The 24,192-nt window shown below is 34.4% G+C and overlaps 1 protein-coding gene across 13 annotated transcripts in view; it reads right to left on the reverse strand.

The window, feature by feature from the left end:
• The window catches only part of LRFN5 (leucine rich repeat and fibronectin type III domain containing 5), a 264,529-nt gene that overhangs the window by 227,708 nt on the left and 12,629 nt on the right, over positions 1–24,192 (reverse strand). The window lies entirely within an intron of this gene.

Consider the following 24,192-nt stretch of genomic DNA (forward strand, 5'->3'; position numbering starts at 1 on the left):
AGTATCTTAAATTGGCCCAATGATGCAAAGTTGATTTTCAAATATATTAGAACATTTAGAAACTGACATACATAATTTTTGAGTGGGTTAGGGGAAGTGTTTTAGTTTCAAAAAATACTCCTGAAAGGAAATAGATTCTAAAATATTTTCCCCCTCAGTAGCCTCACAGGATATTCCATATATCAAAATATATAGCTTTAACTGCTCTAGTATGTATTCAACATTCCACTGGTTTCAACTGTTTAGTCTGTTTCATCATCTTTATTTACTCAAAATGTTCTGAAAAATATAATGAAATTAAGAATGTTTTTAAATTCATAGTGATACCTTTTTCTCTTGCTTTATTTTATGTAGAAATCACAAATCCATACCTGTGTAATCATAAATTTGCTTACCAACAAAATATCTGTGGAGTCAAAAATACATATGATTTCCCAAAGCACTACATTTTGTTCCTGAATTATAAACTAGTTAAGGTATATTTTTAATATTGTGCTTAGTGTGACTGTCTCACATTGATTATTTATGTAAGGCTCTTAATCCATTTTTATTACTTTTGCTAAACATATGGTATAGATTGTGACAATGAAGTATAAAGTAACAGCATACAGGTATAACAAGTTATTTGCATTTAAATGAATAGTGGTTTAATCCAGCTAATTATGCTTCTCTAACCTTTACCTAGCATTCACAACACCTGAAACATATTATGTACAATTCTGTACATATTGTACATGTACAAGACAAGTACAAAATAGTATGATTTCGTACATATTGTACATGTACAATAAGACGTGTTCCTCCGTGTTTTACTTACTCCAGAGTTCAAGATGCTAAGAAAAAAAAAAGAAATACAAATGACAGTTTCTAAGTAGCAACTGAGGGTCTGTATATCATGAAGCAAACTATCAGTCATCACTAGCAATCACCATTTGATCCACGTCATCAGGAATGTGGGAGACAGGGCTAAAGTCCTGGAATGTATGCCAGTGCTTCACGATATTCCATGTCTCTTGGCAGGCAGCCTGCTTTGACCTTAGGATGGGAGAAACTAAATAACAACGAGGAAGCACGTGACTTAACCAATAGCTTTGACCTACACATTAACTCAATCTGCACAAAAACTTTCAAAGCTCCGGGAACTATTCACATATGCTGTTTCATCTATTTCTGTATCATCCACTGAGCTAGAGGAAGACTAACATTATCACCACCTTCCAAATGGAAAATGTGAAGTGCAAAGGGATGATATGATAAGTCTGAGAAAAACCAGAATTCAGGTTATAACACAAACAGCCCTTAGCTCTAGAATATGTTTTTTCCACATGTTTACTAGCCAGGTGTACTTTGAGGTAACATGGATGAGTCAATACGCATATTTATTTCAACACAGTGTTGGAGGACAGAAGTGTTATAAGAGTTATGATGGGTAATCTGCTCTTATAGTGAATATAACACTTGTGATGTTTTCCTAATGCTATAAACAAATTCAAATTGTAAGACAAGGTTTTACAAATGTGGTTTGTTTTTTTTTTTTGTGGTATGCGGGCCTCACTGTTGTGGCCTCTCCCTTGCGGAGCACAGGCTCCGGACGCGCAGGCTCAGCGGCCATGGCTCACGGGCCCAGCCGCTCCGCGGCATGTGGGATCTTCCCAGACCGGGGCACGAACCCGTGTCCCCTGCATCGGCAGGCGGATTCTCAACCACTGCGCCACCAGGGAAGCCCCAAATGTGTTTTTTTTGCAATGAAAATTATTTTGCATTTCTATTAAGCTATAAATCAATACATATCAACACATGAAAGAAATCTATTGTTGGAATTAAAACATGAAAGAAAGAAATCTGTGGAAATAAAACATGGTTTAGGGTCAATTTCAGTAACTCCAAGCTATTACAGAAATACACTTACAGTGATCAATACACATTTTTCTTGCTCAAGAGGCTTTTATGCTGATGCCTTCATTTTCAACAAGGGAAAATATGTTGCACTATGAAAACAAAGGGAAATTGGTTGATTTATGTGACTACAATAATGTTTCAAATCTTCAACATCTGATATTTCAGGGCAGTACAATTATCCTTCACCTTTCAAAATCTTTTAAATCTAAATCATAAAGCCATTATCAAACCACAAGGAACCATGTGAATATCTGATTTGGGGCACTACAAATCTAATAATTATCACTTTGGCAGCATATTTGTGGAATTTAAGGAGAAATTTTGTGTTGAATTTTGTGTTATCCTCCCAAGCAAACTAAAAATATCCATATAAAAATGGTTAAAAAACCATGTCATGTTAAAAGTACTGATGTTTATATGAAATGAGAAAATAGTAATCTTATTAATATAGCATGATTTGGGGACCACTGAAAAATATATTATCATAAAATAGCTAAAATTTGCAATTGAAATTAACTAAAATATTACTATTCCCAACCAATCAACAAGTAATCAAAAATAGTACAGGTCATATTTTCTTAATGATGATGAAAGTGAAATATCAATTTACTTCTTTCATACATTTTTTGAAATCCACAATCAAATCTATTCCCCTTCTCTAGAGTGCTTTAAAATAACATTTGAATGCATAGTTAATATTTCATATGACCCATCCAACGTCCTTTTCAGACCTTCAGAATAATGTTTTCAAATGTCCTCCAAAGGGATCATCCTGTCCCCAGGAATGATAAAATCTTTCTCAAGTTACTGTGCTGTGGTTTTACATTAGGAGGGGAATGTCTGCTGACATTTCATGTAATTTGCACTTGAGAGACAGTGAATTATTTTTTATTCTTGGTCTACTCAGCCATCCTCTATCTTTGAAATACATAAAGTTCGTTGTGTCATTTCTTCAAATACTCATCCTTGAAATTCTAACACCAGGGGATTCAGATATGGTTCCTAAAGTAATGCCCTGTATATTCTATATAGTTCTGAGATTTTTCATCTTTTACTGATACAAGCAATGGAAGATAAAAATAGGTCATTTAGATAGAGAAGCCTAGAAGTATGTAAGAGGTTCATGTGAAATCATGAAATATGAGACAAGGGGCAATGAAATTTGTGGAAGAAACTTCTCAGATAAACTTTTAACGATACTATTTGTCTGTTATAGATGGTAGGTGCTTTGACAATAAAGAGTTCAGACTTATCTAATTATTATACCCAAATACAGGTTAATCAGTGACTTTGACATACAAATTTAATAAAAAATGAAATGACCTACTTTCGTGTATGCTGAGGGCATTTAATTTTTCATGAGCACTCCACATGACTCTATCTCCACAGTGTCCTAATCTTTCCTGTGTGTTGTTCCTTCAGAGATATAAACACAAGTAAAATGTGATATAATAAAGGTCATAATGGAAACAATTAGAGGGTGAAAACGCATCCTCACTTTGCTTATCCAAAAGCAGAGGTTTTCCTTTAATGTAGAACTGCATAAAAATATGGTCCTTTGAGGTCTTAAAATTTTGGAATTATTATGAGTGTCTAACAATAACTTATCCTCACTTGGTTTGGCATTAAAAAAAGTATGCCTTTATATTAACAGCCTAAAGCAAAGGAAAAATGGCACTCCAATCTACCTCACCCTGGGACACTATATTGATAAAGCTTACTTTGAATGTCAGGGTCTTCAGAGTGATGATCAAATATGTTTTTACCTCTGACATTTCTATTACCTCAGTTTACTTTTCACCTGTGATCCTAGTGGATATGCCACCCAATTAAAGAATGTGCTGGGGCTTCCCTGGTGGCGCAGTGGTTGAGAGTCCGCCTGCTGATGCAGGGGACACGGGTTCGTGCCCCGGTCTGGGAAGATCCCACATGCCGCAGAGCGGCTGGGCCCGTGAGTCATGGCCGCTGAGCCTGTGCTTTGCAACGGGAGAGGCCACAACAGTGAGAAGCCTGCGTACCGCAAAAAAAAAAAAAAAAAAAAAAAAAAAGTGCTGGATATTGCAGTTTTTATTATAAAACTAGTTATCTCTTAGTAATTTCTCGATATAGTGGCCAGAATTAGACATTATAACCCATATTTGTCCAGTCCTCCTACAGTTTTTGATTTCATCTATAGAATATTTTTTTCTCACACTAATCCTACAAGGTAGGTGGACCAAGTTTTATTATGATTATTTTATAAATGAAAAATCTAAGGACTGAGGAGGTTAAATGATCAAAGTACAACAAGTTAGTTTCAGAGGTAAAGACAGAATCCAGGTGCCCAGTTTTGAAGAGAATGCCCTTTCTACCAAGGCTATCCACTCAATCCTGCAGAAAAAGCAATTCATAACACTGTAGGAGAAAATATAAGACTGCATTATATTGTTTGCAAAAGGAATCAGAGACAAATTCTCTGCATCTGTGATTTCCATATTAGGCTGTGACATGGTCTATAAAACATATTTACAGATTGTCCATCCTTTGAGGGCCAAGACTGCTTCATTTACCTTGCCTTCCCAGTGCCTAGCAAAATACCCAGTCATAGAGGAACATAATGGATTCCTGCTGTTGAACAAACGGTTCATGAGCTCTGTCTTTAGGGAAAAAAATATTATTTTAGCATTTCAAAAGAGTCAGAATAATAGTAGGAATCAGAAGGCTCTAGTTCCATTTCTGTCACTTTTCAAGTATGTTTTATTGAACAAATTCCTTATCTCTACTGTAAAGACAATGATACCAAACTTTTCTACCTCACAGCATTTCTTGAAATAATGTGAGAAAAATGCTTTCTAAGAGATGCCAAAAAGATATACTAATATAAAATATTTTTTCTGTCTGTACTTGAAATGCCACATATATTTTATTATTGATACTGTATTTCCAGAAGCATATTTTAAAAGCTTTAGTAAAAATATTTAAAACATGTTAACATATTTAATTATCATTACTTCCAAGTTTTATAAAATTTAAATTTGCTTATAAATTATATAATTTAGCTTATATTATAAAAATGATGTTTTATATAATTTGGGTTATACTAATTTTAAAACTAACTTTTAAAAACTGAGATTTGTTGGAATTACTTCTTTTAAGAACCAGGAAGTCTCTCTCACGGAATATTAAATTTTAGTAAGGAGAATTGATGTACAAAACCAGAACTGCAAAATAGAAGTTGCTAAGTCAGATATTTTTAAATGTCTTTTTTACATTTAGCAAGAGAAAGCAATTAAAATATTATATGAAATGTGGTTTGAAGTCTATTTTTTCTTCACTAAATTGCTTTCATCATTCAACCTATCAAAAATACATTCAAGCAAGTATGTGGGGGGCTGCCTTACAGTAATTTCTGGCAATAGCCCCCTGACAGTGAAGAGTTGACGAATAAGGAAATACAGATACCCCCACTGCATTCTAAAGAGAATGTGACAGCTTGTGGTCAATGCAACCTTGGTTCCTAACTCCCTACCATTTTAATTAGGAGGAACAACTTATAGCTGGTGTAACATGAACACAGAATAGCATTTATGAAGTCCTCACTACTAAGGGCAGGAATTGCAATGGTCCAAAGTCCTCAGGATTACCTCATTTCTGTGAGCTGAGTAAAGATATCTGGGTCTTATTACCCATGTGGATAGAATGTTCTAGTACGGCAGCATCTATTTAGGGTGTCATAGCCGCCTTGTGGGTGGAGTCAGTCCAGTCACAAAGGGCCATGGTAAAGAGGGTCTGGTGTAGATACCACAGGCAAAAATGGGTCTGATAATAAGGGAAGGTTTTAATCTTCAATCTAAGGCAGTAAACAGAGAACAGAATTTGGATTTGAAGCAAAACCTGGAAAAATTCCGTAACACAAATTTATGTTTGAGAAAGAAACCTTTTTGGGTACCCAGAGTGGAGACTGGGCAGAGAGAAAATGTTCAAGGTGCTGAACTGACTTGACAATTTGATCCCACCCACAAAGGTCTTAAAGAGTCTCTTGACATTGTGAAGAATGTGGTCATATCCCTGGGTCCTCAATAAAAAATGCAAATCCAGCAGCTTCTGCACTTTTGATCCTTGCCCTTAGACACAGGCTGCAATTTTCCCTTACACCTAAGTGACCCTATATATCAAAAAACTCTAAACGAAGTATAAAAAGCTCAGAGGAAAAGAATAACATGGAGCCACCAGGCAGGCCTGGCCCTTGACTGAGACCCCAAACTGGGTAAACAGAATAATTCTAGTCCTGGATGCTTTGCTGGGATAGCAGGCTGAGGGTAGTGCATGCAAATTCAGAATGAAGCTCTTTACGAATTAAGAGACTAATATGGAGAGTCACTTGATTTGTTATTATTATTAGACTCTTTTTCCTTTAGAAAGGAAGAAAACAGATTTGGAAAAGGAAAAAATCAATTCCTGCCCCTTCCCCCATCCCAATTCTGGTAGTTTTAAAGTGTTATATGATTAAAAGAAAACAAAACAAAAATCTGAACATGCCATGCTGAAAACCTCGTAATTCCACTATCATAAGATGCTGAAAGTACGTGAACAGAGAGAAAAATCTCCCTAATCACAATCATGGAATTAAGCAGCCTGAGGTACACCTACTATTGATGACCATAGCCTGAAAACCTTGTCTCTACAGCCTATGCGATGGATCTGTGCTGAGGGGCCACACAGGCCAGAGCAAATGCCCACAGACAGGAAGATTGTGGGAGACCCACAAAATGAACCCCTATTCGGACCAAGAGTTTAAGATTAAAAAGAGAGTTTGTGATTAACTCCTGTAATCTCAAAGAAGAAAAATGTATTAAAACATAATTCCTAAGCCCTAATGAAAGTAAACTGGAGTTCACTAAGGTCACTGAACCAGATCCTTATTTCCATTTCTAATACTAACTCCATAATGTAGTTCTGTACTGTCTTCCACCTAGAATGCTCTGACTGTCTTTTAACCAGTCTCTTTGCTTCCAAAATTTCTCTACTCATCAGATGAACCAACATCTGATTATACACGTAAAGCAAGTTCCAACCATGTAATTCCCCAACTCATTAAACTTCAGCGGTTCCCAATCTCCATCAGAATTTAGTAAGAATTCTTGACCTCTAAAAAATTTCAGGCATTTTCTTCCATTATTATCCTATTGATACCCTAAACTCAAGCAATATTTTGATCCTAAATATGATTTGACTAGCCTCTTTTTGTTATTTTATTCATATAAGCCCCTTATTCTACAATGACTACTCCCTTACTTCAAACCACTCATATCCTACCAGATCTTCAAGCACTACCTCACTGGATTATCAAGGGCCATCTCAAGTGTGCCCTTCTTCATGGTTATGTTTCTGTATTCCTAACTAGATCTTATCCTTCTCTCATTTAACCTCACAACTCAGTGGTCTCATATTGTACCATTCACATTCTACTTTTATTAGAATAATTTGTTAAGGTTGCCATATTTCCCAAGGATATAACCATTTTCTTTAAAACAAAGATTATGCCTTCCTTACCTTTTAATCACTCACATTATACTATATAGTACATTCTGATACTAAGGCAAATTTTTGTCAAATCATTAAATGTACCTGAAGAATTAGTCATTTTAACTTAAATTTCTACTGTATGTATTAACTTTTAAAACTGGACTCAATGGGCTTCCCTGGTGGTGCAGTGGTTGAGAATCTGCCTGCCAACGCAGGGGACACAGGTTCGAGCCCTGGTCCGGGAAGATCCCACATGCTGCGGAGCAAGTAAGCCCATGCCACAACTACTGAACCTGCACTCTAGAGCCCGTGAGCCACAACTACTGAGCCTGCGTGCTACAGCCACTGAAGCCTGCGTGCCTAGAGCCCATGCTCCACAACAAGAGAAGCCACAGCAATGAGAAGCGCCTGCACCTACAGCAAAAGAGTAGCTCCCACTCGCCGCAACTAGAGAAAGCCGGCGCACGGCAATGAAGATCCAACGCAGCCAAAAGTAAATAAATAAAAATAAATAAATTTATAATAAAAAATAAAACTGGACTCAAAATTGTGACACCTGAGTATTTGGGTTCTTTAGCTTGTAAATTTTCAGGTAAATTGTATGTACTAGCGGATAGAGCCCTGTGAATATGCAAGTTTTGTATTTGTCCTTAAAAATAATTATGAAAATTAAGACACTTTATTTTTTTTTTTTTTTTTTTGCGGTATGCGGGCCTCTCACTGTTGTGGCCTCTCCCGTTGCGGAGCACAGGCTCCGGACGCACAGGCCTGGCGGCCATGGCTCACGGGCTTAGTTGCTCCGCGGCATGTGGGATCTTCCCGGACCAGGGCACGAACCCGTGTCTCCTGCATCGGCAGGCGGATTCTCAACCACTGCGCCACCAGGGAAGCCCAAGACACTTTAAAAAATACCATGGTGCATTCTAATGGTTCTTGGATTTGAAGGATGTATCTGAGTCAATGTTCAGAATTCAATATGGTTTTTGACCTTTAAAATATAATTTATTGGGAAGTAATGGGTTCCAATTTCACTGCAAAACAAAAATAACACTTCTCTGACTCCTAAAATCATAAAAATATTAACATGCTGCACTTCTATACTTGTAATTTGGGAGCAACTCGTACTTATTTGTGAATAGTTTCTTACAGGGATTACAGTAATGCATTTGTCGGATTATATACCACGTTTAACAATAACTCAAGGGAGTCATGATCCAGTATAGGTAGAAAAGTGAAATGATAAAAATCACTTTCAAACATTTCTCAATATGTCAAAGAGAAACAAAACTGAAAATGATAAAGATGAAAATGTTCCCAAATCTGACAGCTTAAAAGGAAACAGATCACCTTGATCAAGTTAAACACTGGCTCTCTAGTTATATACTGGAACATACAGCTCCTAGAGTCTGTCTTCAAAATATATTATAGCTAATCATGCACTAGAAGAAAGTCTCATATTTCAATGTCTCAGGAATTTTATCTATACAGATAGTGTTTCATAGGGCAGGGGTCCCAAAACCGCCCACCCCCCACCCCCGGGCCGTACCGCAGGAGGTGAGCAGCGGGCAAGCGAGCAAAGCTTCATCTGCTGCTCCCCATCGCTCCCCATCGTTGGCATTATCACCTGAACCATCCCCCTGCCCCGCCCTGTAGAAAAACTGTCTTCCAGGAAACCAGTCCTTGGAGCCAAAAACGTTGGGGACCGATGTCATAGGGGATTACAAAATTATCCTTTATCTCCCAATTACATGACTCTACTATTTTACTTCCACTCTTAAAGTACAGATGATCTCATACCTGACCAAAACAGCACTGTGTGCCCTTTCTTTGCATTAAGCTATCGGCCTTTATGGCTTCTTGAATGACAGGAGACTCCATGGGGAGAATCTGCATTAAACAAAGGGATATCTCTGGATGGGTCTATTGCTGGAAGAACATCCCAACTTAGTGACACTTTTTTGGTACTCCTAAAAAGATGAGTATGATCTCTAATCTAGCAGGAGATGCTGAAAGATCTAATTTCAGAAAAGTGAGAAGCATTGGAGATTCATACAGATCTGTAACTGAATGAGTGTAGTAGAGCTCATTATAGTGGATGTCCTTCACACACTGGACTCAGTGTTGCTTAGTTTTATTGAGAATCATTACAATGTGATCCTGAGTTTATTTTATAACAATCACTGGAATACAAAAAATCCAGTGACATTAAAAAAAGAGTGAAATGGGAATAACTGAACTTAGAGACAAGCCAAACCAATACAACGTAAATTATACAACAATAGTTAAGTAGGACTGATAATTTTGAAACACAGTGGAAAAGATTACATTATTTTCTATTTCTTCACATTCCTCTCCCTAGGAAAAGATGTAATTCAGTCACACTGATTGGCATCTAACAGGTGTTCATTGGACTGCTAGCTGTGAGACAGGAAAAAATTTGCTACATACATATATACGTGTATATTATGTATATATATGTACATATTAAGAAGATGAGGTTTATGTCATTATTTTAGGGGTCATTATTTTCTATGTCATGTAAATAGTTTCTATTTTATGAATTTTTAAAAAGATTCTTAACTACAGAAGGTATCATTTACAAAATTGCAGAGAACACTTTTGACTGTTTTTAAAATGTAAGTGAATAAAGGGATATCTTAACTTAAACTCATGACATTGCCACACAAATGTCATAATTCCAATGATTTTTATGGAATTGGACCTAATCCTAAAAAATGAATGCAGAATGAACCCACACTGATGTCAAGTCTGTTTGCAACCGATATCAGTGGAATTTTTCACTAAATCACCCTGGCCCACGCTAAAACCAGTATCTAAAAGTGATCCTTAATTGAGTATTTAAATATATTCAAACCTATTTAAAAGTACCTAAAGCATTTTAAAATAAAAGGAAATAAATATAGGTTAAATACAAAAAAAGTTAAGAAAATAAATACCATCCCCAAAGTAGCACAAAAGGCTATATAATCAAGTCACGATATTGGGGTATGAAAGAAATTGAAAAATTAAGCAAAGTTTTTAACTGGAATTAATTTCCATAGTAATTTATTAGATATAGATGGACTTCAGCTATATTATTTTACATATATTGTGGTAGTAAATCCTTTGTCTTATTTATCAATTAAGTAATTTAACCTGAAAACTGACAACATATAATAGTGACATCATATAGTGACCATTTATTGTGTTCTATTATGTTTTAGACATTGTGCCTAAAAATGTCATCCACTTGTGTCCTGAAAACAAGCCTGAAACCTTGGGGTTATTAGCTTTAGTTTACGGATAATATATTATAGTTCAGAGATGCTACATTAATTGCCCAAGGTGATAGAATTTGAAATCAAATCTGAGTATAAATCCCATACTTTGTCAACTATAAAATGAGAAGAGTTTGGTAAATTGAGTTAAAATGCATGATTTTCACATTTAATGTTTACCAGCTTATGAAAGTAATATCCTAGCCATCTAAGTATAGGAATTTTTTAAAAAAATAAATACAAGAAAATCAACATGTATTCTTAAAAGAGATGCAGATAAATACAAAGAAAAAGTATCTATTCATCTAACACTATTAACATTCTGATGTATTTATTGCCAGTCATAATTTTTCTTCTCTAAGAATACAGAGAGATAGACATACATAATATTCTCTCTTATAATTCAACTTCTCTGCTTCCAAGTACCTCATATGTAAAAATGTAACAATAATAATACCCACAATTCCTAGGGTTGTTATGAGATTTAAATATGGATAATGAAAGTAAAGGGCTTAGTAAAGTATGTGGCACAAGATATTACTGTAGAAAAGAAAAAGTAATGGTAGCTCTGAGGATGAAGAAAGATTTTCCAAAATTCTCCAAAGTTTTTTCTTTGTGATTTCTTATCCTTTTAAACATACTTCTTTATTTTACAAAACGAATCCTTTTTCATCTAGTCACTTCCTATACCAAAGCGATGATTCAATCCTCCATCAAATCTTGATGGGCATAGCCTTTTGTGATCCCTAGCTTTCCCTGTGTCCTTACAGTCTATTCAAAGGCAGCGGCCAGAGCGATACTTTATAATATTAGTCATTTCCTGTCATGTCTCCTCAAAACCCTCCTTGGCTTCCTATCTGAAAGTCAAAGTCTTTAGGCTGACCTTCAGGACTTACTTCTCTCTCACTTTTTTAGAGACTCTTCTGCTCACTCACTCTTCTTTAGCCACAAGCGCCTCCTGACTATTTTGTAAACATGTGGAGCTTGCTGCTGCCCCCAGAGTTCTTGAACTCACTCTTCCTTCAATCTCTGTTCTTCTCTTGGATAGCTTCATGACTTATTCCCACACTTATTTAGGTGTCTCTGAAAATGCCTCCTCATCTGAAATGACATGTGGAAGACTTCCTTCCCGGTTCCACACTCCATATGGTATTTTCAATATTTTCCTTCATAGCAGTTATCATTGCCTAATATTTTATATATTTATTTATTTATTTATTGTCAAACACCTCTGCCCAATAAATAAGCTTAGGATAATAGGGATTTTAACTTTTTCACTCATTGTGCCCTTGACTGATGCCTAGCAGGTAAATATCTGTTGAATAAATAAATCAGCAGAGGCTTCTTACAGTCATGGAGCTCTGAAATGGGTTCTGAAGTATCAGTTGAATTTGAACAGTCAGAAATGATACAAGACCAAGTGCTCCAGGAAGAATAAGCCCAAGGAAATACAGAGTGGGGAAAAAAGGCAACAGAGTCTGTGGGAACAAAATAATTCAGTTTTACTGTTGTATGAAGCGTGAATGGAGGCGTAGTCATAGTTGAGACTAGAGGCTGGATCTTATTGGGATTTGAGGGTCATGAACGTCAGAGAGCAAGTTTGAATTTAATTTAATAAGCGATGAGGGACCTCTGGAAGTTTTTGAGTAGGGAAAATACATGACTGAAGCTCGTTAGGAAGATTTATCTTTCAGGAATATAGTATGGATTAAAAGAGGAAAGACTATAAGTAGAGAGTTTACAGCTTTATATGAACCATTCCAACCTAACTCACTCCATTTGACAAGTCAGAAAAGACTTTCAGATTCTAATTTGTCTTCCAGTTAATGTCAATGAATTAAGAGTAAAGATCTTTACTATAGAAAATATAGTATCAAACATCAAAGGAAAAATCCCAAGAAAATACAAGGTATGTAATTAATATACTTTTTTAAATGATAAAAGAAAACCCGAGTAGAGAAATATATGTCCAGTGATTGAAGCAGGGGTATGTCTTATATGACTAAGATATCCTACTATCAAAGGAAATTATCCGTTTCCACTTATGTCCCCTCAAAAGTATATGATGCAAATGCTTTCAAAGAAATGAGGCTCCTATCACTATTTGATTACTGTACATCTGAATTAGCAGCAAACAAATCATAGCTATACTATGTAATATACACCATGAAATTAGAATTTCTAGGTTCTGAGAATATATGGTCTCATTAAACGGGAAGAATATAAAGTGATCCAACTTAAATCCATGTATTTCTCGAAAGTAGCCTTCAGAAATCCCTGAAAAGGATCAATAATTCAAATTATAATTTTGAAATGATAAATATTTATAGTATTTACTGAATTTGCATGATCTAACAGCCAATTCAGAATGATAATTATATATCTGAAAGAAGCCATTGCCTTAAACTGATTTAACTCAGAGAAAAAATTTTCTGAGATTTTATTCAAGATATGTATATAGGTCATTTCTAGTTCTCTCCAGTATTTCTTTATTGAGAAAAGGTCTTCAAATATTACTCTACAGTAAATCTTACCTTAATATCAACAAGCTTGGGAAAAATCTCTGAGAAAACTGTCGCCTTCTTTGGTGTCACCACTACTGCCTTTACACATAAATGAGTACTTCATTTCAATAATTCAATAAATCAATTCAGTAATCAAAAATACTATTCTAGGTATTTGGATTATAAAAAGTAAAAATATGTTAAATATTCCAAAGGCATCAAAGTCTATCTAGTATATGTGAAAAGAAGGAAAAGTGAATGATTGAACTACAATGTGATATGATGGAAAAAAATGCTCTGATACAGAATGGCCACTATATAGAAAAGCAAAGTTCTCAGAAAAACCTCTGCTCAAAGATCTTGGGAAGGAATCTGTACAATACAAAGCTACATTGCACAGAAACATGGAAACCCACCTGACACCTCCCTAGGACTTATGATATGAGGGCAGCATGGGAACAAAAATGTGATGAGATCCTCAACTTTGAGGTATCAGAGAAGCCTTACCAGAAGGAGATTCTGGAAATATTGTTGGATAAACAATTTGAGGATGATGAGAAAATGATATTTTAAGCAGAAGAAAAGGCAAAATCAAAGACATAGAAACATGAAAGAGCTTAGTATGTGTAGAGAACTCTATAAATAGTTCAGCAATACTTGGACAAGATCTTATGCCGGCTGTACTGATTAGAATTAGGAAAGTCCATTCAGAGAAATAAAGAAATAAAAAGGTATTTGTTTCACCTAAACAATGTGCAGGAAACTCTGAATATGTAGATGTTGAGTGAGCTGAAGTAAAACAATGTAATTATTTTACAAATAATAGGGAAGTCTTTCAAGGCCATAAAGCAGCATGGAAGCATAGCCCACCAATAAGTGAGCACAAAGTTGATTGAACAGTAAAACTCCAGGCTTCTGTTGTTGGATAAATTATCTGAGGGTGTAATATAAGAAACTACCATAGAGCATTAAGTTTTTAATTAATGGGAAATACTCTTCAAATAAATTTCAAGCCAGTACTTGAGCCAGAGCAGTCTATTTTATCTAAAATAGAAAGAAAAGTAGGAAAATCCTCAGACCTCATGAATAACTGCAGAAAGTATCTTTTTGCAAATAGAGACACATGGCATCTTCAACATATAGATATAATATATATATATATATATTTCTGTAAATACATTTTTTACAAAACCAGCTGGTGATGAATCTAATCATTTGAATTTTACTAGTTTACAGACTAAATGAGAATTTAAAAGTCAGAATAGCAGCCCAGACATAACAAGCTAGTCCAGCATGTGCCATCGTTCATACCTAGAGAGCAAGGGCTAAGACCCATAAGACGGTGAGCCTGATGGATGGGATCCCACCTTACATGTTCCCAGAGCGCACTGAACTTCCTGTGTCATAACAGTCCTCACACATGTAAAGCAATTCTATTTCTTTCATGCAAATACCAGTATCAGACAAATTGAATCCATGAATTCCTGAGTATCTTTCTCCCTGCTACTCTGTACATTCAACACGGGCAACAATACTATTTCTCTTGTTTACTGCTGACTCTTTAGATCCTACCACTACTTCTAGTAAATGCAGAATGTTATCAATATATATTTATGAATCAATCAATGAATTAAAGATGTAGCACCTGACAACAGAAAAAGAGAATTGTTTCCTTTATCATTCCTAATTATCCTTTATTATTCCTAATAAATGGTTTCATGGATGCCTTAGTGAGAAAAAGTAAGATATTGTTAAGAAGAAATGAGAGCTAAAAAGGAACTTAAAATTATAGTCAAGATTCAGCAATCCAGAGTTGGGAGACCAGATAAGCTTCACCTTTGACAGAACAGTCCCTGCATAGTGCACAGACTTTTTTTGCAACAAATATTAACTCAGCAACTTTGAAATAAGTAATCAGATAAGTATCACTAAAACCTAGAATGTTAAATACTGAGAAAATATTAATTTTCTTATCTGTAATGAGTAAAATTAATTCTTATAATGCAATACAATCATCTATTTCATAAATGGAAACTTTAAGTATATTTGTTTCTCTCTCCCGAGAGGGGGAAAATATATATAATTTCAAGTGACATACAAAGAGGTTTTTAATCTAGTATTCTTTCCTCAAGTCTCTGAAATTACAAGGTTGTTTAAAACATCAAAGTGTCACTATGAGACAATATTCACTAATGAATATTCACTTATAAAAATATTAACTCCATTCAAATATCTCTCTCCACTTAACACTAGTATAGATAGAAGGTCAGATAGATCAATATAAAAATAGCTATGTCTTTGACCATGTTGTCTACTTCTTTATCATCACTTTTTTTTTTTTTTTTTTTTTTTTTTTTTCGGTATGCGGGCCTCTCACTGTTGTGGCCTCTCCCATTGCGGAGCACAGGCTCCGGACGCACAGGCTCAGCGGCCATGGCTCACGGGCTTAGTTGCTCCGCGGCATGTGGGATCTTCCCGGACCAGGGCACGAACCCGTGTCTCCTGCATCGGCAGGCGGATTCTCAACCACTGCGCCACCAGGGAAGCCCTTTATCATCACTTTTGCATTATAAATGTACTGCATTATAAATTTATTTTATTTCATTTATAAAAATTAGAATTTCATGAAGTCAATGAAAATGATGTTGAATAACCACGAGAATCAAAAGCATAGCTCCTGAAAATGATCTGGCAGAATGAAACCACGAGATAAATGAAAAAATATCTACAAGATGCTTCAAAATAAATTGGTTTACTTACCTAAAAGATTAAGAAAGGCCTTTGGGAAAATTATTTTTTTAAAGCCTTAGTTTGTGTGTGTGTGTGTGTGTGTGTGTGTGTACTTTTCTTCTGTTTTTATTTTCCTCGGGTTTTTTAATCCCCAAAATTAACCTCCTCGGAGGGGGCAAGGGGAGTGATTGCTAATGAGTATGGATTTTCTTTGGAAGGAGAGGAAAAATTTCTAGAATTAGATAACAACAATGGTTGCACAACCTATGATTAACTAAAAATCACTAAACTGTACACTTTAAAAGGGTGACATATATATGGTGTGTGAATTATATGTCAATAAAAAAGTAGAAAGTAAATTTTTTAAAAATTAACATCCTTGGAGTTCTACTGTGAAAGTTAAATGTTAAGTAAAAACTATTCTTTTATGCTCTTGATCAATATTGTTTGAAAACGTGCAGAGGAATGATAAGATTTGAGTGTTTCTTTTGCTCTGGAATATGCATAGTTATAATCATACTTTTGTTAAATATGAGATAAAATAATTTTCAAAAGTTTAGCTTCATTCTTCTGTACAAAATCCAAATAAAACTTTTATCTCTGTTAATGTGGAATTTAGCAGCACTTTTAATTTCCATTATCAATATTCTAGACTGGTCTCCTAGCAGGACCTCCTGTCTCCTTTAGTTTTGTTTTATTTATTTGCTTAATAAAATGGAAGCAACTTAAATGTACATCGACAGATGTATAAAGAAGATGTGAGATATATATACAATGGAATATTACTTAGCCATAAAAAAGAATGAAATAATGCCATCGGTAGCAACATGGATGGACCTAGAGATTATTATACTAAATGAAGTAAGCCAGACAGAGAAAGATAAATATCATATGGTATCGCTTATGTGGAATCTAGAGGAAAATGATACAAATGACCTTATTTACAAAACAGAAATAGACCCACAGACATAGAAAACAAACTTATGGTTAGCAAAGGGGAAGGAGGGGAGAGATAAATTAGGAGGACAGGATTAACATATACACACTACTATATATAAATAGATAAACAACAAGGACCTACTGCATAGCACAGGGAACTATACTCAATATTTTATAATAACCTATAATGGAAAATAATCTGAAAATATATATTTATAAAGAATATATATATATAACTGAATCATTGATATTGTAAATCAACGATACTGAAATTAAAAAACAAATAAATTGGAGTAAATTAGAAAACAGTTTATTTTCAAACTACATTAAGATTATAGAAAAAAATTTTTTTTTTAAATTTAATGATGCAATCATTCATCTACATGACAAACACTGCACTGGAGTCTGTTGCAATCAAGCACCAAACACTCAAAATTTCTATCTCCAGGAACATGAAGCTATAGACTTAAATAGAGCCCAGACTGAAATTCCTTTAGGGTGGAAGTCAAAGTTTCCTATTATTTTAGGTTAAATTAAATGTCTAGGTTTTATAGATACTTTCTCCCCAAAACTGTAATAATATAAGGCAAAACTGAAACACTGAATGTTTTTGGCATTTCATACTGTTAGTGAGATTCCCACTAAGAACCATACATTGAGTTTGTTTTACACAGGGTAAGCAACATTCTAGATAAGCTGGGTTGCTAAATTTCTGAAATTCATTAATAGAAAATAAATTTGTAATATCATTGATGTTTTGACATATAAACATTCAATAGTATAAGTTTAGCATATAGTGGCATTTCATCATTTAGAAATATTCATTTTTAATTCTATTTGATCTGTAATAGTAATGGCTATTAAAACTTTATATTTAAGCTTGTAATTATTATAAATCATTAAGTGTATGTGATAAAAAGTTTTAAATACCATAAAAGGATAAAATAGACAATCACCCAAGGGAAACCACCACCTACTTTTTGTGTATATGTATCATTCCAAGAATGTTAATTCATAAATATGCATTTATGTGTATCTGCACATGTGAATGTATATTTTAGATACATACACATATACATCTACGTATGTGTATGCACATTTTAAACATACATACATCTGCATATATGTGTGCATATTTTACATATATACATCTGCATATGTATATGTCTGTTTTTATATACGTACAAAGAGTGTAACATTATAGTCACCATAACTTCCACTGTTATGTAGCCATATATTTTGGACAGCTTTCTTTATCAACATATATAGATCTATTTCATTTATTTAAAGAGCAACAAATATTCTATCAAGAAACCTGCTTACTATTGATAAATACTTAGGTTAAATAATAGTTTTAAAAATATATTTTTGCTATTATAATTCTTATTGCAATTAACTTTCTTATCATATATAGTTCTTGTATAACTATATCTATGAGACAAATTTCAAGGCCATACCTTGATCCTATTTAACATTTAACAATGTGGGAGTACACTACAGAGTACTCTATAGCAAAAATCAGTCCGTACTATTCTCTCTGGTTCATTAATGTATCTCTAAATATCCATCACTTAATCATGATGAAGATTATAAAGTAATTTGTATCTTAGAAAAATATGAATGAAAATGCTAGCAAGAAATATATCTTTAGAGTTGATTCATTAACAACTAAACTGGCAACTAATTAACCTGTAATTAAGATCTTTTATCTATAATTAGTCAATTTTTTAAGAACTAAGACAATTTTTTAAGAACTAAGACAAAGGAAAAAAATCAGTAGGGGCATTCTTTATTGATTCAAACAAAAGACCAAAAAAAAGTAGAATGAAAAAACTACAAGTCTTTTTTTTCTGTGTGTGAACTGTGAGAGAACTGATATAAAAAGGTACTATGATTCAGTTATTTATTTGTTTCTGCTTTGTTGTTGTAGTTGTTCCTTTCATTAGACTCCTCATCCCAATTAAGGCTCCCAGCAGTGATGTAGAGTAACAGTATTTAATAATTCAACCACTGCTTAATCAAAATGTCCCTTTAGTCTGTCACTGGTTACACTTCAAAAAGCGCAGGGTTACCTCAATTAAAAGTGACTCTTTAAAACACTTTGCAGATTTGGTGCAGTATCATACAATGAGTGCTCTACTTGGATTGAAAATGACAGGGAAGAGAGTACTATTTTTAACTCTCTTGCTATATTCTATTTTTGCTGATAACCTTCCAGCTCAATGTTTCTCCCCCTCTGTAGAATCATCTGAAGAGATTGCAAATGATATGATGTTACATTACATTATATCCTCCTTGTTCACTATTATGAACAATCTATTGTCGATTTTAATTAAATAATAGCAATGATACTTCCACAAAAAGACTAATTGCAGGAAACCTAACCAGTCGTTCAAATTTCAATCCACATTGACTGATTAAAGTGCAATGTCTTGGACTATACTTAAAAGACTAAATATTCTAAAGTACGCTTAGGTAGTAAAATATATGGATTATGTGCTACCCATTGTGAAGTAAGGGACAGAAGTTACTTCAAACTCTGGATAGCTGAAGCTCGAGGTATTTGACATCAAAATACCTTATATATAGTTGCCAGGAAACATTTCCTTCTTGGTAATTCAGGAACTTATTGTTGCATATGTAATTGATTAAACTAGTTACATTACACTAGAATAAACAGGAACATTGGCTAAACACACTGCATTATTTTCTTCAGAGGTTGCCACCAACTTCCTTCCAATGAAGAATGCAGAATTATCATTTCACTATAATTAATTTTAGAGTATTCTGACCAAAAGTTGACTGTGAAAGGAATGATTCCATCGCCACTGTGTTGAAGTAAGCTAAAATGAAGGTAACTATCCAAATTTTAAAGAATGGATGATACCTTAAGGAGCCTGCCCAGTGCAATTAAAATATAATAGAAATATGGGTAGAGATTGCCTATAGTTATAAATTCAGGCTAAACAGTCAGGGCTACATTTTTAAAAAATTATTCATGGGATTTATAACAAAGACACTGAAAATTGATTATTAAAACCACTTAATAGAGGGTGCATACACCAGTAACTCTCTTACGTTTTGTGCTCCCTACAAAACACAGGTGTGTTTGATTACTTTTCCTATGTGACATTTAATAGGAACTCAAACACACAGAAATTGTTCAAAATCCCACCGGCATTATTTTTGTCTGTTTTATTCCTCAAATGGAAGTTTCATTTAATGAATGGTCCTGTGGGAATTGTGATGAGCCCTTTGTGGTGGTGGGGAGGCTGAACTTTAACAGCTGAGCTGCTCTGATGCTAAAGCAAAAGCTTTCAAACGGACCCAGGTCACCCCATGCCAGGGCTTTATTACTTGCTTCCTTCAGCTGAAATCACACTGGAAATGTGATGGTCTGTCCCAGTTACAACAGTTCATTATTATCACCTATAACCTTAAAATTAAATTATAGTAGAGAGTTAAAAAGGAAGTGGGAGAGACAGTACTATCAAGAAGAGAGTATGGCTTCAAAAAATGGGTAAATCATAATGAAGAATGCTACCCTTCAGAAGGTTGAAAGACAGATTATGAAAACGAATGCAAAAGCTTCAACAATTATTCAGCATTTGTACAATCGCTGTTTTACAAAGAGAAAAAGAAGCTACCTGAGACTTTATTTTAATTATATTTAAATTCATTCATTATCATTTTCTCTTTTATAATTTTACTAAACTTTATTTCAAAATTGAATAAAATATGATTATTTTTCCAAAACCATTTAGCTTAGAAGTTATTCACAATCTTCTTTAAAGTGCGATAATTACAAATAGTACAATATATAGCATGCTCATTAATGAAGATTTAGAATTTGATAAAAATAAATAAGCTTATGTGGATACTTGTGTGAGTGTATACTCAAATAGCCACTTACTGTTCTATTATAGTAAGATGAAGCTTGTCTTATGCAAATAATGTGTTATTTAACTTCTCAATGATAGATGCAATTTTCTTTGTAGGTAAATTCTATTAGACCCACTCATTTCAAAGTTTTTTACAGTAAGCCTGTGCCTTGACAACTTTCAATCCCCCCAAAATAACAAAACTTGCTAAGAAATCTTAAACCAGTGAAGGGGAGCAGAATATGCCACCCCCAATTATGCCTCTTTGGCATAAAACTTTATTCTTGGTTTATTATTTTAAGAAACAGCAGACATAGGAATAGCTCTGAATACCTAGAAGTTACCCTTTGGTAAGAGACACTTTACATTTAGGAAGAAAATATCCACCTGTAAGAGTGTCTCCCTCTCTGTACCAGGAAGGAAGAGGAGGATGACTAAATCTCTAAAAATTTATCAATGTTCTCCAGAAGGTGCCAGCTTAGATCTACATAACAACCATATCCTTGTTTACTGTGCTTTGCCTGATAATCTCCCATAACTGGCCTCCCTCCCTCCAAAATCTTTTGTCTTTAGCTAAAATTGTCTTTGAGGTGACGGCTTGGGCCATTTAGGGGAGTTTCTCATTTTTCCTGGGTATTGTCCATGTATATAGGAAGTATACATGTTATTAAATTTCTGTTTGTTTTTATCCTGTTAATCTTTTTATTTATTACAAGAGGGTCTCAGCCATGAACTTAGAAGAACAGAGGGAAAACTATTTTTTCCCCTATAGCACGAAACACTGATTACCAAAGCCAATATTAAAATTTCTCTAAAGCTGTATGGGCTTTTGAATTCCACATGGAGGACAGGAGAGGGGCTTTCCATGGAAAATAATTCTGAAGAAAGGAAAGGAGGGAAGGATGGAAGAAGGAAGAGAATATAGGAGGAAGGAAGAAGTAAATGAACCAAGCAGTGATCTGACTCCTTCTAACCAAGTTCCAAGTTCAGAGATGTTAACAGGGTGCAAGTCAAACAACCAGGGTTGAAAACAACCAGTTAAAGGACCTTATTCAGATTGTCAGGAAGCAATTCCTCTTCCTTCCTCCTTCCCACCCTTTCTCCTTGCTCTTCTCCCTTATCTACCCCCTACTTCCTTCCCTCCCTCTTTCTTGCCTTGCTCCTTCTACCTTTGAACTTCAACTTCATAGTGTGATGGTATGAAGCTAAGGTAATCCACCCTTCCAAATCTGAGAAGGGAATTAATAGAGAGAAAATAGAGCCGAAAGTGGGATCCACATTTTTCAGCTATTTTAATCCTGAATCAAGCTATACCTGAAGATAACCCTGCTTAAGGCTATTGGTTGCATGAACCAAGAAATTCCTTAGATGCTTGAGCCAATGTGGGCTGGGTTTTCCACTTGCAGCTAAATGAGTCCCAAGTGACACAACCCTGTTTTCCAGCCTTAACTTAAGGTGCTGAAACCAAAAATCTTATGCTGAAGAAACAGCCTGAACTCTAACAAGCTTTGGATCCTCGTATCACTCTGTTTGTCTCACTCTTTCACCTGCAGGTCTCTCCTCCTTGTATTGCTACATAATCAACACATGATTTCAACTTACATTGGCAAATCATGTCTTCCAATTGTTACTGATAGTACCAATTCAGCAAGAATGAGTACTAACTCCATTTACACACAGCTCACATGGACTCTCTCTCCATCCAAGAAGCACAGATTCCCACATGTTACCCCATCAAGGGGTAATTACCCCATCAAGGAAAATTTTGTACTATGTGCTTTGAATCAGTTTGAAAGAGTTGATACTTCTCATTTCCTATATAGATTGTATTTTGTAGAGGAAATATGTGGACAGACAAGATTGGGAAAATCTTCAGAATGACATTACATAGTTTTTCAAGGGCTGCTTTTTTTATAGTTCAAAAATAGTGATTTGTTTCTTTTTCATAACATTAAAGTGTAAATACCAATTTACAGGAAATGACTATAAAAATGAAACTATTTTCTTCCCATTATTTTAGAAAAATAGATTTTTGTGCTATACAGCCACATTCCAAAACAAATATTTATTAATTTATGTACATATCAATTTTCAAACAATACCTCCTGAGTGCACATTTTGTACCAAGCATGATTTCACGGAAATTCTCTATTTTCCTCAAATATTGCCTAGAATCTGCTTCTTTTTTGAATATACTTTAGAGATAATTATTTTTTCCATGTTATCAATTGTAATGCTATAGACATCACCTCAAATTGAATAAACTATTCCTCCAACATCACTGGAAAAATTTGGTCACCAATTACACATATCGATTTCTCCATTTATTTTAATTCCAATAAAACAAGAAGTGCTACAGTCATATAGTCATATGGCTACTTAGATAAATATTTCAATTTTCAATTAATAAAAATATATTTGAAGAAGTACTAGAACTATTAAAGAGGCTACCATGAGTTTAAAAATTTCTCAGCACAAATTAGTCTAAAGAACCACAAAATCAATTTTCCTAATCAGAAAAAAAAAAGTTACTAATTTTCTCCTGAATTCATTGAACATGTCCTTAATAAGAAAAGCAGATAGGCCACAAAGCCAATGTTACACACACACGCCCCTTACAAGATACTTTAACTTTTGGGTTTGTAATTTTATAAATTTTTCTCTTCACAAGCTCCCCCAAGTTGTATAATTTTAAAACTCTAAACAACTTAGATTGGTTGTGCCTATTAGATAAGTGGTAAAAGAATTATTATCTTCAGTTTTCCTAATCATGCTCTAAAAGCCATACATTATTTGAGATGTTTCTCTTAAAATATTATTCCAGCTAGTTTAACAATACTTAGTTATTCTAGATCTATATGAAAGTTTGCTTTTTTGTTAATATGTGTTTTAAAAAACTGCATTCATATGAGAAGCAAAGTATTGCCTGATATTATCTTAGAAGATTCCTTCAATTTGGGACCTCAACAAAGTAAAGTAGAAAGATATTTGCAAGCTGACAACCTACTCAAACCAAATATTACATTCTGATATATAAAATACAAGAATGTATATTTTGCTAGCGCTGTTTGAACATTCCATCATTTGCCAGTTAATGTGTGAAGTGCTGGGAATGCATTATTCCTCACAGTAGGCTGTGGGAGGTCAACATTCGCCCCATTTACAGATGAGGAAATTGATACTACCATGCTAAAAAATTCAACTTTAATGTATATTGCAACATGTAGCAAATAGAAAAGGTGTTTTGTTATTTTAGCATTCACAAGCAGAAATTTCAAATGATTAGCACAACATATACTACCTATCTTATATTAAACTTTAAAATCACAGTAAGATACAGGAGAAAGAAAATGTAAATAAAATATTTCATATTCCACACATTCCAGGGAGACTTTCAAACTCATAACAAAACATCTTTGTAGAAAATACTGAGGTGAATGTGACATGCATTCTCAT

This window comes from Kogia breviceps, chromosome 3 (assembly GCF_026419965.1).
Source record: "Kogia breviceps isolate mKogBre1 chromosome 3, mKogBre1 haplotype 1, whole genome shotgun sequence".
Taxonomy (NCBI): domain Eukaryota; kingdom Metazoa; phylum Chordata; class Mammalia; order Artiodactyla; family Physeteridae; genus Kogia; species Kogia breviceps.